The sequence below is a fragment of the Athene noctua genome, chromosome 2, assembly GCF_965140245.1.
Source record: "Athene noctua chromosome 2, bAthNoc1.hap1.1, whole genome shotgun sequence".
In the NCBI taxonomy this organism is placed as follows: Eukaryota; Metazoa; Chordata; class Aves; order Strigiformes; family Strigidae; genus Athene; species Athene noctua.
Genome location: NC_134038.1, coordinates 163,662,413 through 163,677,347, shown reverse-complemented (window position 1 = coordinate 163,677,347; position 14,935 = coordinate 163,662,413). Strand labels below are relative to the sequence as shown.

Below are 14,935 nucleotides of genomic sequence, written 5' to 3'. Positions count from 1 at the left end.
TTTTACATTTAAAAGAAAACTAAACCTTCTATGGATGGTTTCCCTTCCCATATTTTTGAGATGCTAACTTTGGATCCTACTTTAAATGAGAAAAACACCCCAAACATCTTAAATACTCCTTATATATTGAAACTACATTCTTCAGAGCTCTGGCAAAACAATTCTTTCCAAATGACCTAAGAAATTCACAACAACTGAAAAAAAAAAAACCAAACCATAAGCCTTTCTGATAGAGAAAATTAAGAGTTTCTAGACAGACTACACTAAGAAAAACCAACAAAAAGATCCACCAAACATAACCAACAACTCGAAGAATTTTCAAACAGTGGCAACACTGTTTAGATAAACTTTTTAAAAAATTTGTCTCCTAATACTACCTGGAAAAGAATGAAAGAATTAATAGGAGACAACAATTACTGAATTAATGGAAGATAACTGTTTCTTCAGGCATATGTTGAATACTGTAATTGCTGTACACATATTTTAGATTCCAAGGATTTTGACACTGACAGCCAAAGGGCTGCACAGGTATTTTTGTACTTGAGGGCAGTAAACACTTGAACAACTGTAAAAGCCAGTGCAAATGTCCAGATTTAAATACAATACACACACAGACTCCCAAAACCCAAAATCCAACACCACCACGTTGAAACCTTTACTTTTCCCAACAATTTCAAAAATTAGTAGCAAAACTACTTACAGCATTGGTTTTCATTAGAATAGCAAGAGAAATAGTCCTTGAATTAATGGCTTTCAGGGAATACCTGGAAATTATGGGGAATAGAACCTCCCTATCTGAAACAAAACGTCTGCCTATCACGTCTGCACAAAAGAGGCACTGTGCACTTCAACAACAAGTTCCAGAAGAAAAGTCAGTTTGCTGTCATGCGAGTACGAGCCCTGCTCACCTCTGTGCTGAACTCCACCCCTTGCTACAGGCTTTCAGCAGAAACCTTCATAGGCCTACTTGGTGTAAGGAACCACTAATTAGCCTCTATTGCTGACAACACGGAATTATTTACAAACAAGAGAAGAAAGGGATTTCCCTGTTTTATTAACAGAAAAGCATTTGACCTATCTGAACCAAATATAACTAGACTTGCAATCACAACTTCCAGGTTAGCTCTAAGTCCATCGATTTGCTCCAGACAGGGAAACAAAAAGATGAGCCACTACTGCAGTATGTGTTGGCCTCATCTTTTTCCCCTCTCCACCCACCTAAGTCACTCACAACACTGCCTACCTCTGAGCATTTTCCCCAGCAACTGCACCGTCGCTGCAGCATCTGCTCTTTGCTGAGGCTGTCCGCGTTTCCCACAGGCTCTTCTGTTTCGCTGTCGGTGTCAGAACGCGGATCAAGGTTGGGACCAGCTGTGTCCAAGTCCAGCTGACTCAGTGAGTCTTTCGAAGCAGCGCCTAACAGGGACTCCTTGGAAGAAGAACAGAACAGGGACTCCTTAGAAGAAGAGCGGAACAGGGACTCTTTTACCGGGCTTCGAAACAAAGACTCCGTGGAGGGAACTCGGAGCTGCAGCCTCTGGGCCAAAGACTGAGTGGCACTCAGCTGCAAAAATTCAAAGCAAATAATGACTTTTGCACTGCTTTTAGGCAGACAAACATACTGAAGACCGGGAAACAGACACCTGACCTGGGCAAAGGAACGACTGTTGCCTAACACATGCGTGACACCAAACAGCTACCACGCCCTTAGAAGAATCGTCTCGTGCTGAAAAATCAAGCATGCAACTACCACATGTGGGCAGTTTCAGATAGCAACTAAATCCAATAAGCTACACCTCTGATTTAAACTTCTAAAATAATGTATTTCTGTGTAACCCCTTTAAAAAGTGAAGAACGTGTAATTAAAATAGTTGCATTTACTGTTGTCCCAAGTTTTTTTAGAATATTGTGACACACTTCTTGATGTAGTAAACAGAAGACTGTACTTATCTCAAAGACACAAAAATATTTTCCTATGATTAAGAGAAGAAATTTATTGTAAAAGCCTGTGTACAAGTTCGTTCTAGCATGCCGTCTTAAGCAGTCCTTTTCTTATTTTAAATGGCTTTATGATTTTTACATAAAATGCAATTATTGCTTTATGCGGCTGAAGTACTCACGCTGTTCTAAAACAAAAGGTTCTGTGCTACGGCACCATACGCTGCCAGTGCTACACAAGGGATCTGAAAGCATTACTGCACAATGTTGCCCTCACGACCACGTGTTGGGACGCACGGACTAGGAGTCGCTGCTAATTCCACTCCAGCAAGCTAAACTATTTCTGAGACACATTAAAGAATGACGCCCACCTTTACCACTAGTGACAAATTCTCTGAAGCCTGTCAGCTCTTTTCCTTCAGCTAGGAATTCGCTTTCAGGCCACGCCATATGCCCTGTGCTGGCGGCCTCCACGCGCAGTGAGACGCACCTCAACACAAGCAGCCTGCAGCACGCCATCACATACCGCTAACCTGTCCCTGCAAAAAAGCTCCACGCAGCAGTGCCAACCCTGAACACCAGCTAATGGGATTGCACACAAACACAACACCCTGGTATCCTGACAGGCTGCCTACTGGGCATCCCTCCTCCCGAATGAAGGTACAGATTGGGCACTTACACCAACATAATACAAAGACAACACAGCGGTGAAGAAGGAAACAATTCCCCCTTGTCCTCCCCATACCTGTGGGGAGGCTTGTCCAGGTGGGTATTTCAGCTGTACACTTATCATAACCATCCATGTACCTGCTACACGATTACACCCACAGCTTCTGCTCTGTGGATACGCAGAGAAACAGACAGAAACGTAAATGTAGAAGAGGAATGATTCAGTGTAAAAGGGCCTTAGAAATGCTTGACAGGGAGCAAACTTAAGACGTACAAAAATAACAGAGAAGAGAAGAGAAAGACATCGAGACAGTTAAGGAAGGCAGTGAATTGAGCAGTCACCCAGGTTCAGACAGAGCAAAGAGAGCAAAAACCAGCCGTACAAGAAGTCTGTTTGGATTTTGAAACTGCACTTCGCCTGGCCTGAACAAAACCTGTATTCTGCTCCAGAGCACTGTCTTGTTGCAACTGATTTATTCCTGGTGGATAAACTGCTCTTACTGGGTTTGAAACTAAAGCACTCCTACCTTTTATTCTCGTCTCCATTCCCTGTTCTTTTTCGCTTCCTAACTGGAGAGCTAATAATAAGCTTATCTATCTTCTGCTTTATCATTTCCAAAGCATCTACTCTGCTACTACCGGACTGACAGAGGAAGACCAATACTTTACCAAGAACTACAGACTAACGACAAACCCTGCTTTCAAAAATCACATATTCTGATACCATAAAAATAATTAAAAGAAACCACAAAGGGTTTGTAAATCTAATTGACAAGAATACTTTAATAAAATTTAAGATCTAATTTTAAAACACCAGATTAAGTAGATTTATGGAAAGTAAAGTGTAGCATTCATAATGGAATTTAAAACAAATTTCAGGTGTCACTGATCATCTCCTCAAGAAAACGTGGTGTTAAGAATTCAAGGGCATTGTTCCACTGCAAGAAAACACATCTTTTTTGTAGCAAATCCCAACACCTCAATTTTCTGGTTGGGAACTCAGCGCTTCCTCTGACAAAGCTTACAGAATCACAGAAGTTCCCTGCTTTACCCCACCGGCCTATATTTTCACAATCTCTAAATCAGGGCTTTTTTTGCTTGTTTTTCTTTTTCAAATCAAGCCACTGAGAAAAAGCCACACTACTCAATATTAAAAAAGAGGAGTGCAGATTAACTCCTCAGCTTCCTCTATTGTGCAAGTCATGGTTACCCATCATCTTGACAGTGATTTTAATGATATTTTACGATTGATCATTTAGACTCAGTTTGGTTTGGGGCTTGTTTTTTGTTTTTCGGGTTTTTTTTTCACATTTGATAATGATTATTGGTATGGTTAGAAACATTCACCATGGCTCAGTTCAAGCCTTCAGGCTCATCCACCTCAAGTTACCTGGGCAGTTAACTGGATTCCCCCAACTTTTCAACTAAAAGAGGCATAAAACCCAAAGTTAGTCTCTCTGAATGTTACTTTGGTCCCACTGCCTTGCTGAGTTCAGTTCAGAGGTAAGATTTTCAAGACCTGAAGACAGACTTAAAAGGTTTCCTATTCTGGGGGTCAACCACTACAGCTTAAAGGTCTGTTTTACTCATCTTAAACACTTCATTATTTAACCGAACAATTAGACTATTCATACCTATAAATGCACAGAAAACAGTGAGACTGAGGCAGCAAAAAAAAAAGCTAATCAAGGAAAAAAAGTTAGTTTTTTTTTTTTTTTAAGTTAAAGAACATAGAAAAACTGTTCTCAACTGACCTCTTCCTCTGGTGTTAAAGTGTCTTCACGATTCCCATCTGGGAACAAATAGGTCTTCCTTCTGTTCCGAACTGGTAAACGGGATTCGGAAGGGACCTACACAGAGATCACATATATCCAGAAAAATATTAACAGCAGAACTAATTATTCCGTATCATAATTTACTTCAACAGTTACTAACTCTAACATCTCAGTAAAGTCCAGGCGAGATGTTCCTTTTAAAGAAAACAACCAGCTCCACGTACTGTCTGTGGAAAGTTCTACTTTACTACAAAGTCTCCAGAGCAGACTACATCATGAAGCAGCCACAAGAGCACGTCACAAAATCAGGTAGTTTGATTGTTTCTGACCATGGTCCTTTTACACCAGATTTGAAACACAAGCCTCATAATACTTTAGGAACATAGTACAGTTGCTTCAGGATAAAAGTACTGCAAACTGACAGGGATTGAAGCATTTCCATATGCAATACCATCTGATTCCTTGAAGAAATTAAAAAAAAAACCCAACCCTGACCAAAGAGGAAACACCCCCACTTACAAAATTGAATCTAAACAAAGGGCAGAAGAAGGTGACACATTTTATGTCACTAGGAACTTGTTCCTGTCAGCACTGAACATCTATTCAAACAAATTTCACCTCATGCTGAGTGAGGCTGCAACAAGCCAGACCGAGCCAACTCAAACATAGTTTGCCAGCCTCATATTTCAAAATTCAATCTCTTATGTACAAAGTAACTAATTACCAAGATCTCTCATTACGTATACTGTACAATATAAGCAGAATGAACAAAGTGTTGCCAAAAAAAAAAAAAAAAATTACCCTAAATCCCTTAACGCTTAGTTGCAGAACCATCACTGAGGTGGCATACCTAAAATCTGCCTTGCAAAATGCCCGTCTCACAAGACAGACTTGGATGTTCTGAAACATGATTGACAATCAGACCACTGAAAGGATTACCAAGAGAGACAGGTGTTTGGAGCTTACACTCACTTTATAGCCTAAATCTGTGGGTACGTTTTGTAAAATTTGGATACTAATGATGTAACTCCAGCATCATAGACCCCCTAAGATTATTCCAAAATCAATCATAGTTTGACCAAGTGGACCCAATATTCGCACTTGAAAGTCAAACCCCTCAACTAGTACCGAATAACCATTCCCCATGGAAGCTCTACGTCCTGCTGAAAAATTTCACACCAAACAATTCATACCGACAGCCTACTCTCTCTTACTCCTGCTCCCTAACCTAGCACCAGTGATTTAGAAGAGAGAGCTTCTGGTGCTCACCGTACAGGAGATGAAATATTTCCAGCAGTTCATCACTGCTTTGCTAGTGTTCAGGGAGAGTATGAATCTCTCTCTTCACTCTGGCCTTAGCAGTGCTCCACTACTGCATTGACTTCTTGTCAACTGGCAGCTGAGCAGCACTCTGCCCCTGAGCAGCACTGAGCTCTGCAGCACAGCCACCGAAGAGCTGTGATGTCACACAAGAGTTCCACTGGAAGGGATCCATAGCAACCACCTAGGCCAATGCCTGACCACTTCGGGGGTTTCCAAAGCTAAAGCTTCGCATTAAGGGCATTGTCCAAAGGCCTCCCAAACACTGACAGCCCTGGGACATCAACCACCTCTGCAGGAAGCCTGCTCCAGGGTTTGACCACCCTCCCGGAAAAGAAATGTTTCCTCATGTCAAGTCTGAGCCACCAACCACCCCACCCCCCCACCCGGCAACACCTTTGTAGTGCTCTGATTGGAACCCTCAAAGCTTTAATATGAATAAAATGGGTAATCGGAGCATCTGTCTAGCCTGATTTGATTGCCCTTTTCACTTTTGTATTGACATGCTGTGACTTACAACCACCACCAGATGACAGTGTTCTAGAAGATTACAACGGCCTCTGCAGAGTCGGTCGGGATCAGGAATGCAAACCTGGACCAACAGTGGCGGGAGAGGTTAAAAACACTCAGGTCAGGGAACTGACAAAAGCCAGTTTCTACATCAGCCCTATAATCCTTCCGTGTACAAACTACGGGCTGCTCTAAGTAACTTGTTGGATATCAAACATTACATTTCTTTACCATGTGGCCGACTTCACGGTTCCCTAGCAAAGAGTCTCTTTGCTGGTTGTGTATTTGGATCTTCCCCTGTGGTGCCCAGGTATTGGTCTGATCTCAGCGAAGGGAAAACTGAGCAAAAACGTTCATTACCAGCCCTTGCAATAAAGATAGGGAGTGACTTGAGGGGAAAGTCAGATTGGTGTGTTCAAAATACACAGGGCTGTGAAAAGAGCAAGGGCGCTGTCGGAGAAAGCTGAAGGCCTACAGGCTGCGGTTGTTTGAACTGACAAGACGAGAGGAATTAACTCACTTCGGAGTGAAGAAAAGCTGACGGGCATTGTGCTCTGCACCTTGGGGGAAAGGAACCTCTCTGCTCTAGTGGGAAAGTTGTCCAGAGATCACGTATCGTCCCTCTCTTTCCAAAGGTGCAAAGGGCAAACTCAGGCACTGAAGGCTACTAAGAAACCCTGCAGTAAACTGGCTCACTAGCTAGGACTGCAGGAGGAGGAAAACTACGTGGATTTATTCCACTGCAAGACCAAGAGGCACCTTCTTGTGAATGGGAATACAAGACACGGAGAGATTTAAAAGCGCGTGACAGGATTTGACCCTGCAAGAGTCTCTTATTTTCCCAAAACCAAAATCTTCATTTTATCACTGGCTTGCTAAGTGGCATTTCCTTTCTGCTTTGTCTAGAGTGTCAAAACCTTCCTCCTAACTTCCATTTCGCTGTAATTGTACTTTAAAAGCTCTGGATGCCACAGAAAGGGAGTCGATGCTATAGAACAGCAGATCCTTTATAGCAACGGTGACGCTAGTCACGAGTTTGATTTTAAATGAGCTGGCAGGAGACTCTCACTCAAGTACTTTCATTCTTATTTCTGTAATCACGATATTAAAAACAAAACACACACCCCACCCCACCCCCCCCCCCAAACCAAAACTAAAACCCCCCAAACAAATTCATATGGGCAGGGACCTTGTATCCAAAAAGAGAAAATAACTTGTCCCTGAAGACAGAGCTTCTTCAAGGCAGAGGAGTGTGCTGCTTCCAGGAAGACCTGGGTTCTCTTCCCAGCTCTCCCAGTGCCCTGGTCACCCACCCTGGGCTATTTTGCACCTCAGTGCTGCTACTGGCATTTTAACCCAGAACTTTGATGCTGCCCAATTTCCTACAAACACGGGGTTAGTTTTCCTCTGTGCTTGCCCAACCGCTGACAGGAAGGCCAAAGGAAGGACTGCTTCTTTAGCTGCTTTTCGAGAACACCGAGACACGCACTCACGGAACGCAAGGATCTCCCTCCCTGAGGCGGCGCCGCACTGGGAGGAGCGCGGGCGGTGCCCGCCGGCGGCTGAGCCGCCGCTCCGCTGTCAGGAGGGAGGAGGAGACGCGGAGCGGCCGGAGCCGTAACCGTGGGATCCGCCGCCTCCAACCTCGGCACCAGCGCGGGGGAGCAGCCGGGCTGTCCTGCGCCCCGCCAAGGGGAAGGTGCACCCCACCCGTCCTCTCCCGCGGCGCCCTCCGGGGCGCGGAGGGAGCGTCTGCGGGCAGGGGCGAGCCCCCCCCGCGCCCGGCGGGCGGTCGGCTCCCGCCGCCGGTTTTTTTCCGCCGTTTGCTTCCGTAGACGGCGGCTGGACGCGGAGTTGCTGAAAGCCCCGGCGTTCCGTCTCGAGGGGTACGGCAAATCCGCGCGAAGGCTTGGTGTGCCAGTGCCAGCGACAGGGCTTTGTAAGCATTTGGGCGACGCCGGGCCCGCTGCGGGTGTGACAGTTTCATACACGAGGTTCACACGCTCGTTAGCGCCAGGTCGTTAATGACCTTGCTCGAGCCTTGGGCTTGGGGAAGCTTCTGGCTGCAAAAGGCTCGGCAGCGGCTTCTTGAAACTCTGTGAAAACCTGTCTGCTGCCAAGAAAGTCGCCTTGTTTTCACGTAGCCCGCCCGAAACCTTTTGAGCCGTGTCTGTAAACACGGAGGGCTCTGCACGTTGTTTACAAGCAGAGTGCCGGAGAGGGGACAAGGCAGCGTGTGCCACCGTGGCTGTTACTATCTCTGAAAGCGGGGGGGATGGATGTTCTTGGCCGCTTTAGGTTAAAACCGATAGCTTTAGGCCCTCGGGTGAGGTTTGCGTGCCTGTGTTCGGCCCGGCCCGTGCAGATGCCGCGCGCGGTCGGCAGGGGCTGGCACTCCCTGGCCAGCAACGGCGCCATTTTGAAACCTGCTGCGTTGACGGCGATGCTGTGTGCAGGCTGGAAACGCACGATGCTGTTTGCAAGAAACGCTGAGCCGTGTGGTCCGCCGTACGGCACCACGCCAAGGGGGCTGCATGCCGTCATCACAAACGTCCAGAAGAGCTTTCACTGACATACGCTCCTGCCAGCTTTTCAGTAATCTGAGGAGAAATGCAGGCAGGAAACTGACCAAAAACCCCACCAAGATAATACATCCACAGGAAACAAACGGCTGCTTTCACTCATTTTTTGCTACATGCTTTTTTAAAAAAATAATTGTCTTACAAATTTAGAAGCCAAAAGCCAAATACAGTTTCATAATTTTGTTGAAATAAGAATGAGCAAAACCGCACAGGGTACGCCGGGGAGCCTGCGCTCTGCCACCGACGCACACCCTGTAAACAAACCCACCCCCTTTATAGTCTTTTCCTAATACATATTCATAAGATGGGTGTGTTTAGTCTGCGCAAGCGTAGTGGAGTTTTCTCGAATCTTCTCAGATTCCCTGGTGGTGTTGAGGGGGGGTTCTCTGGTGTTTTCCCACTCCTCTTCCCACCAAAACGAGGGTCCTTCTGGTACTTTTCCATCAAAACAAGGGTCTGCCTGATACAAGGCTCTCTCTGGTAGTTTTTGCGCTAGGCGCGGTAACAACGTAGTCAAGACACCAACATAGCCATTAGATACAATGAGATTACAAAGCCTCGAACCGATTTAAAGATAAAACCACAATAGCTTTTAACATATATACATCATAAAATATTTACAACACATACATTTGTATTAAAGGTCAATATATTTCATCAACACGAATCATCATCACATTTATTACAGAATCAATCACAGAATCAGCTAGGTTGGAAGGGACCTTGAAGATCATCTAGTCCAACTGTTAACCTAGCACTGACCGTTCCCAACTCCACCAGATCCCTCAGCGCTGGGTCAACCCGACTCTTAAACCCCTCCAGGGATGGGGACTCCACCCCTGCCCTGGGCAGCCCATTCCAACGCCCAACAGCCCCTTCTGCACAGAAATCCTTCCTCAGAGCCGGTCTGACCCTGCCCTGGCACAACTTGCATGCCATTCCCTCTTGTCCTGTCGCTTACTACTTGGTTCAAGAGGCTCATCCCCAGCTCTCTGCACCCTCCTCTCCGGGAACTGTAGAGGGCGATGAGGTCTCCCCTCAGCCTCCTCTTCTCCAGACTAAACCCCCCCAGTTCCCTCAGCCGCTCCCCATCAGACCTGTGCTCCAGACCCTGCACCAGCTCCGTTGCCCTTCTCTGGACATGCTCGAGTCATTCAATGTCCCTTTTGTAGTGGGGGGCCCAAAACTGAACCCAGTCATCGAGGGGCGGCCTCACCAGTGCCGAGTACAGGGCTCAGATCCCTTCCCTGTCCCTGCTGGCCACGCTGGTGCTGACACAAGCCAGGATGCCATTGGCCTCCTTGGCCCCCTGGGCACACCGCTGGCTCATTATCAATCCCCCCCAGGTCCCTCTCTGACTGGCAGCTCTCCAGCCACTTCTCCCCAAGCCTGTATCGCTGCTGGGGGTTGTTGTGGCCCAAGGGCAGCCCCCGGCATTTGGCCTCATTGAAACTCCTCCAGTTGGCCTCAGCCCATGGCTCCAGCCTGTCCAGGTCTCTCTGCAGAGCCTCCCTACCCTCGAGCAGATCAACACTCCAACCCAACCTGGTGTCATCTGCAAACTGACTGAGGGGGCACTCGATCCCCTCGTCCAGATCATCAATAAAGAGGTTAAACAGGAGTGGCCCCAACACCGAGCCCTGTGGGACACCACCGCCAACTGGATTTAACTCCGTTCCCCACACCTCTCTGGGCCCAGACATGAGACAGTTTTTTACCCAGCAAAGCGTGTGATTGTCCAAGCCTCGAGCAGCCAGTTTTGCCAGGAGAATGCTGTGGGAAATGGTGTCAAAGGCCTTGCTAAAGTCAAGGTAAATGACATCCACAGCCTTTCCCTCATCCACTAAGCAGGTCGTCCTGTCGTAGAAGGAGATCAGGTTTGTCAGGCAGGACCTGCTTTTCATAAACCCGTGCTGACTGGGCCTGAGCATCTGGTTGTCCCACGTGTGCTGTATGATGGTACTCGGGATGAGCCGCTCCATCAGCTTCCCAGGTACCGAAGTCAAGCTGACAGGCCTGTAATTTCCCAGATCATCCTTCTGACCCTTCTTATAGATGGGCGTCACATTGGCCAACTTCCAGTCACTTGGGATAGTCCTAATCATTTATCAATTTATAATTTATCAATTATCTCCCTGCTGGGATTTTTCTGATTATACTGTAGTATCTTCCCCTTAAGCACGGTCATTAAGAAAAAGCTTTTGCTTCATCATTTCTAGTCAGCAGGGCTAAGAATACACACAAAGATCTTGAGGCACTGAGGTTATTCAGTTGGGAAGAGCTAAAAACCTCGTGAAAATAAACTCTTCCAAGTTCCCATGCGTGGTGGCAATCCCACCCGCAGGATTTGTTGACAGCCTGGTGCGGTAGTTAGGGATGGGGTTGTTAGGGTCTGGCGGCCGGAAGATATCGCGCTGTACGGAAAGATAGGACCCCTCTCCTGACAGGCAATAACGCTGAGTTTACGACGTAAGCAGACGGAAGTGACGCTGTCGACCCAAGCTGTATAATGCTGTGTTACACACGAATAAACGCCATTTGCCATCCACCACCTTGGTGTCTGTGTGCTGATGGCCCGAGCGGCCTGGGGTTGGTCGCCGTGCCGTTCTTCCCAAGCCAGGTCGTCACGCCTCATGAGGCAACAGCCTGGTGCTGATGCCGAGCATAGTGAGCTGCTGCTAACCCTTCTGGGTGTTAGGGCTAGCCATTTATTTATTTAAAAACACTTCCTGATCTTAGATTTATTTTTTTTTTTTTTTTCTTCTGGTTGCCACAGCTCCATGAAGAAGCTCCATTTACAGCAATCTGGAGTTTTCACTTCTGAGCACCGGATTCTTACAGACACCTACCACTGCTAGCCCAACATCGTTTCCAGACAAAGTGGGATATCTGGAGACGCCCCTCCCCTGTCCACCAACCCTTCAAAAAAAGACAATTTAAAAAAAAGTAAACCACACCAGCAGGTACTATCTGAAGATATTTTTGGTTCTTGCTGTTCCGCTTTTCTTCTTGTCCCTTATCAAAGGACAACGACAGAGATGTGAACTAAGCAGCAGCACCACGAGACATTCTCACCACTGTAGCAGGAAACCCTTTTTGCAGGACGAGGTTGTGAGTCAAGGCACACACCAATATGGTTAACAGTCAAGCTCCAGACTTTATTAGAGAAACAAGTCCTTATGTATTCTTGTACACTCTAAAAATAACAGCAAATCCGTGTGTTCCTCTCGCGCACGCTCATTTCAAAAAGCGGTTCCTCTCAGCACTTTCGACAAGGAGTACTTCTCGTGCGCAGCCGGTAGGTAAGCTTCTGCTTTGTTATTTTAATGATTCCCTTCGTATCTGTTTTACATTGTCAGCGCCGCAGAAGCTTTACGACCCGGCATACGCTCCCACACATCAGCATTTCTTCAGAATAGGTGTAGCCATGACTAGAAGAAAGAACAGTTAGAAAAAATAAGCAAATGCTGCTTTATTATTTTAATATTAAATGCTTCTAAGTTGCTCCTAATGGTGACACTGTTGTTTATTGATGTGAATAGGAGATGGAAGGATTTCAGATAGGTCAAATTGTCAAATTATTAACCGATTTCGAGCAAGTAAGTCCATTCCAGTAGCTGCAAAACTGTTGAGAAACTATGATGAGAAGAAAAGAACCTGCAGCAAAACAGTCAGGAGTCTCACTGGAAATAGTCTACCACATCGCTGCAGGTTAATCCAATGAAAAAAAGAGTTGGCCTTTCTGCACAAGGCCTATCACCAAAAGGGAAGTGATGAAATAAAACTTTGGGGCGAGCAAAAAGCCTCCTCTACCAGGAAAATATTTACTGCTTTTACAATGAAGTCAGCATCATCTTCATTTCCTAAGTTCTATACATGCAAGAATCTTCTCCCGTCTGCTGACTATCAACTGACACGCGTCACAAAAATACTCGAGGTAAAGAAAGAAGCTACAGTCCAAGAATGAGGTCTGAACAGCTTCTGTGCATATGAAGTTATGGAAGTGTACCAGGCAACTGCTGACATTAAGGCCAAAATCAAGCCCTTCTGTGACACGCTTCAATTACAGCTGAGAATGACGGAACTTTTTACACCAGCGGTACAGACCGCACGGCAAGAACTTCAGTTTCAAACATGCTTTCTGCAACAGTGCTGTAAATAGCTTTGTCCTATCATAACAACAATGATTTTCAACAGAGGGCTAGAAAAAACCGTTGCCGATTTAGTCAAGAGGCGATCAAGGCTAGGAGACAGACAGCCCAACCTCTGCTGCTTTCTGAGTGCAATAAAGCACATCCGCTGTTGTATGCAGAGGTTTAAGAGAACGCAACATAAAGGAGACACCGTGGCTGCTTGCTAAGAGGAATGGATTGTTTTCCTTTGAAACAGATGTTATTTTGTAGGGGGCCACCTCTGCATGACTGCAAGAGAGGGAGACAGCCTGTCAGCTGCACTGTGGTACCTGGCAGTGGCGACAGCCTAAACGAATCCGTGTTGCGGTGGCGGTGGTGCCGGCCAGCCGCTGCATTTCAGCCCACTGCTAGCGATCGCTTCAGACACGCTGCAGATTCCTGGCAACTGTGCAAAGCTTTTCAGTTGCAAAGGACGAAAAGGAAAGTTGGGCTGACTCTAGGCTGTAGAATTCACCTGAAGAGTTTATTACATTTCCCACAGCACTAATGACTCAAATTAATAAACCTTATCGGGCAGTGCAGAGAGTTTTAACGGTGTACGTCCATATCCTGCTGCCCTCTCAACCACTAGTGCTTGTGAGTTGTTTGGCCTGGCTACTCTGCTCTGATGCAGCTTGCACCCTTAGGCCTAAATCAGCTGCTGCTTGTCTGTACCACTGCAATTAGAGTTCCAGAGTCATAAGGAAAGTAGCTTAACACAACCTGAGAAAAGGCACAATGAACTGAGAGCATAAAGCTCCCCAAGTTGTTCTCCCTCATCTTTCTGCTCCAGTTTCTCTCGATACCAAGCCAGAGCTCCAGTTCAGAAAGGGACTGATGTTTACATGCAATCACATCCCAATTGCTCTACAGAGAATCTTTCCTTCATCAACCTTTTTAAAAATAATCCATTCTCATATTTATAAGATGTAATGATTTTTTTCAAGCAGTACAGTATGTCTCCCATCAATCTGACATGTGCCTGTCCAAAAAAGGAGCTCAGAGGAGCTACTCTCTTAATAACGTAGGTAACTCTGTGCACATCTACTACTTACAGATGAGATGGCTACAGTCAGATCACAATAACTTAGATTAAGAAATTACAAAGATTAATTATTAGATTAAGAAATTAGAAAGGACTGCTGTGTGAAACCCAAGACTTTTTTGATCAGGACATGCAGCGCTCTGAATGACAGTATCCTTAACAACCAAAGGGCTTGGAGCCTGCAGAAAACCTCACTGTATGTTCTAGACAAAACTTAAGATGAAGGACCAAAACCTGCTGGATGAATTCAAGTCTCTTTGGTGTCAGAAGTTGTGAATATCTGTTTTAGGAAGACCACGTTTCGAGTATCAAAAAGCTGAAGGGACTGAAAAATAACGTTCATCTCTCTAACCTCTCTTTTGGCCAACAGAGAACTCAAAATGTTTCCTAAGTATTGCTCTAGCTTGCCAAAACAAAACAACCACAAAGTGCCATCTTTCTACCTGAAGGTCAGAGAAAGAGAGCATTAAGAGAAATTCCTGTCCGGGATGCATGAAACTTACTGGAGCTGCAGTATTACCAGCATTTCTATCATTTTAAAAGTGTTTTGAATATTTAAGATGGCAAGACTCTCAAGCCTGCTAAGTGTGCAGGAACATGCTGAAATATTTAACACTTTCCTCAGAATTGATACTTCAAGACGAAATGGTAAAGAATTTTGTTGATGTTGTTTCGATGAATCAACGGGACTTGAACGTAACTACTTCAATTGAAATGTAAGAATGTTCAAACTTGTATTTTATTCTGTTTCTGCCAGTGCTAAACAAATACATATGCAAGGCCAGCAAGAGAAACAGAATGCAATTCCTCCTCTCAGTTTAATTCCTGAATATTGTACTAAGCCGACCCACAAAGAGGGGGATCACAATGTTCACTCCAGATACAATGTAGAGAGAACTATTACTGCAGGTTTTCTCTCAATAA

General features: G+C 45.6%; 1 long non-coding RNA gene across 1 annotated transcript; it reads right to left on the bottom strand.

Annotated features, from left to right (window-relative positions):
* Positions 1 to 1,138: 1,138 nt before the first annotated feature.
* LOC141958213 (uncharacterized) lies at positions 1,139 to 6,293 on the bottom strand. The gene is made up of 3 exons (XR_012633248.1): positions 6,220 to 6,293; positions 4,362 to 4,457; positions 1,139 to 1,429 (listed from the first exon to the last, which is right to left on the bottom strand). It is a non-coding gene; the product is annotated as an uncharacterized LOC141958213 (long non-coding RNA).
* Positions 6,294 to 14,935: the final 8,642 nt, after the last annotated feature.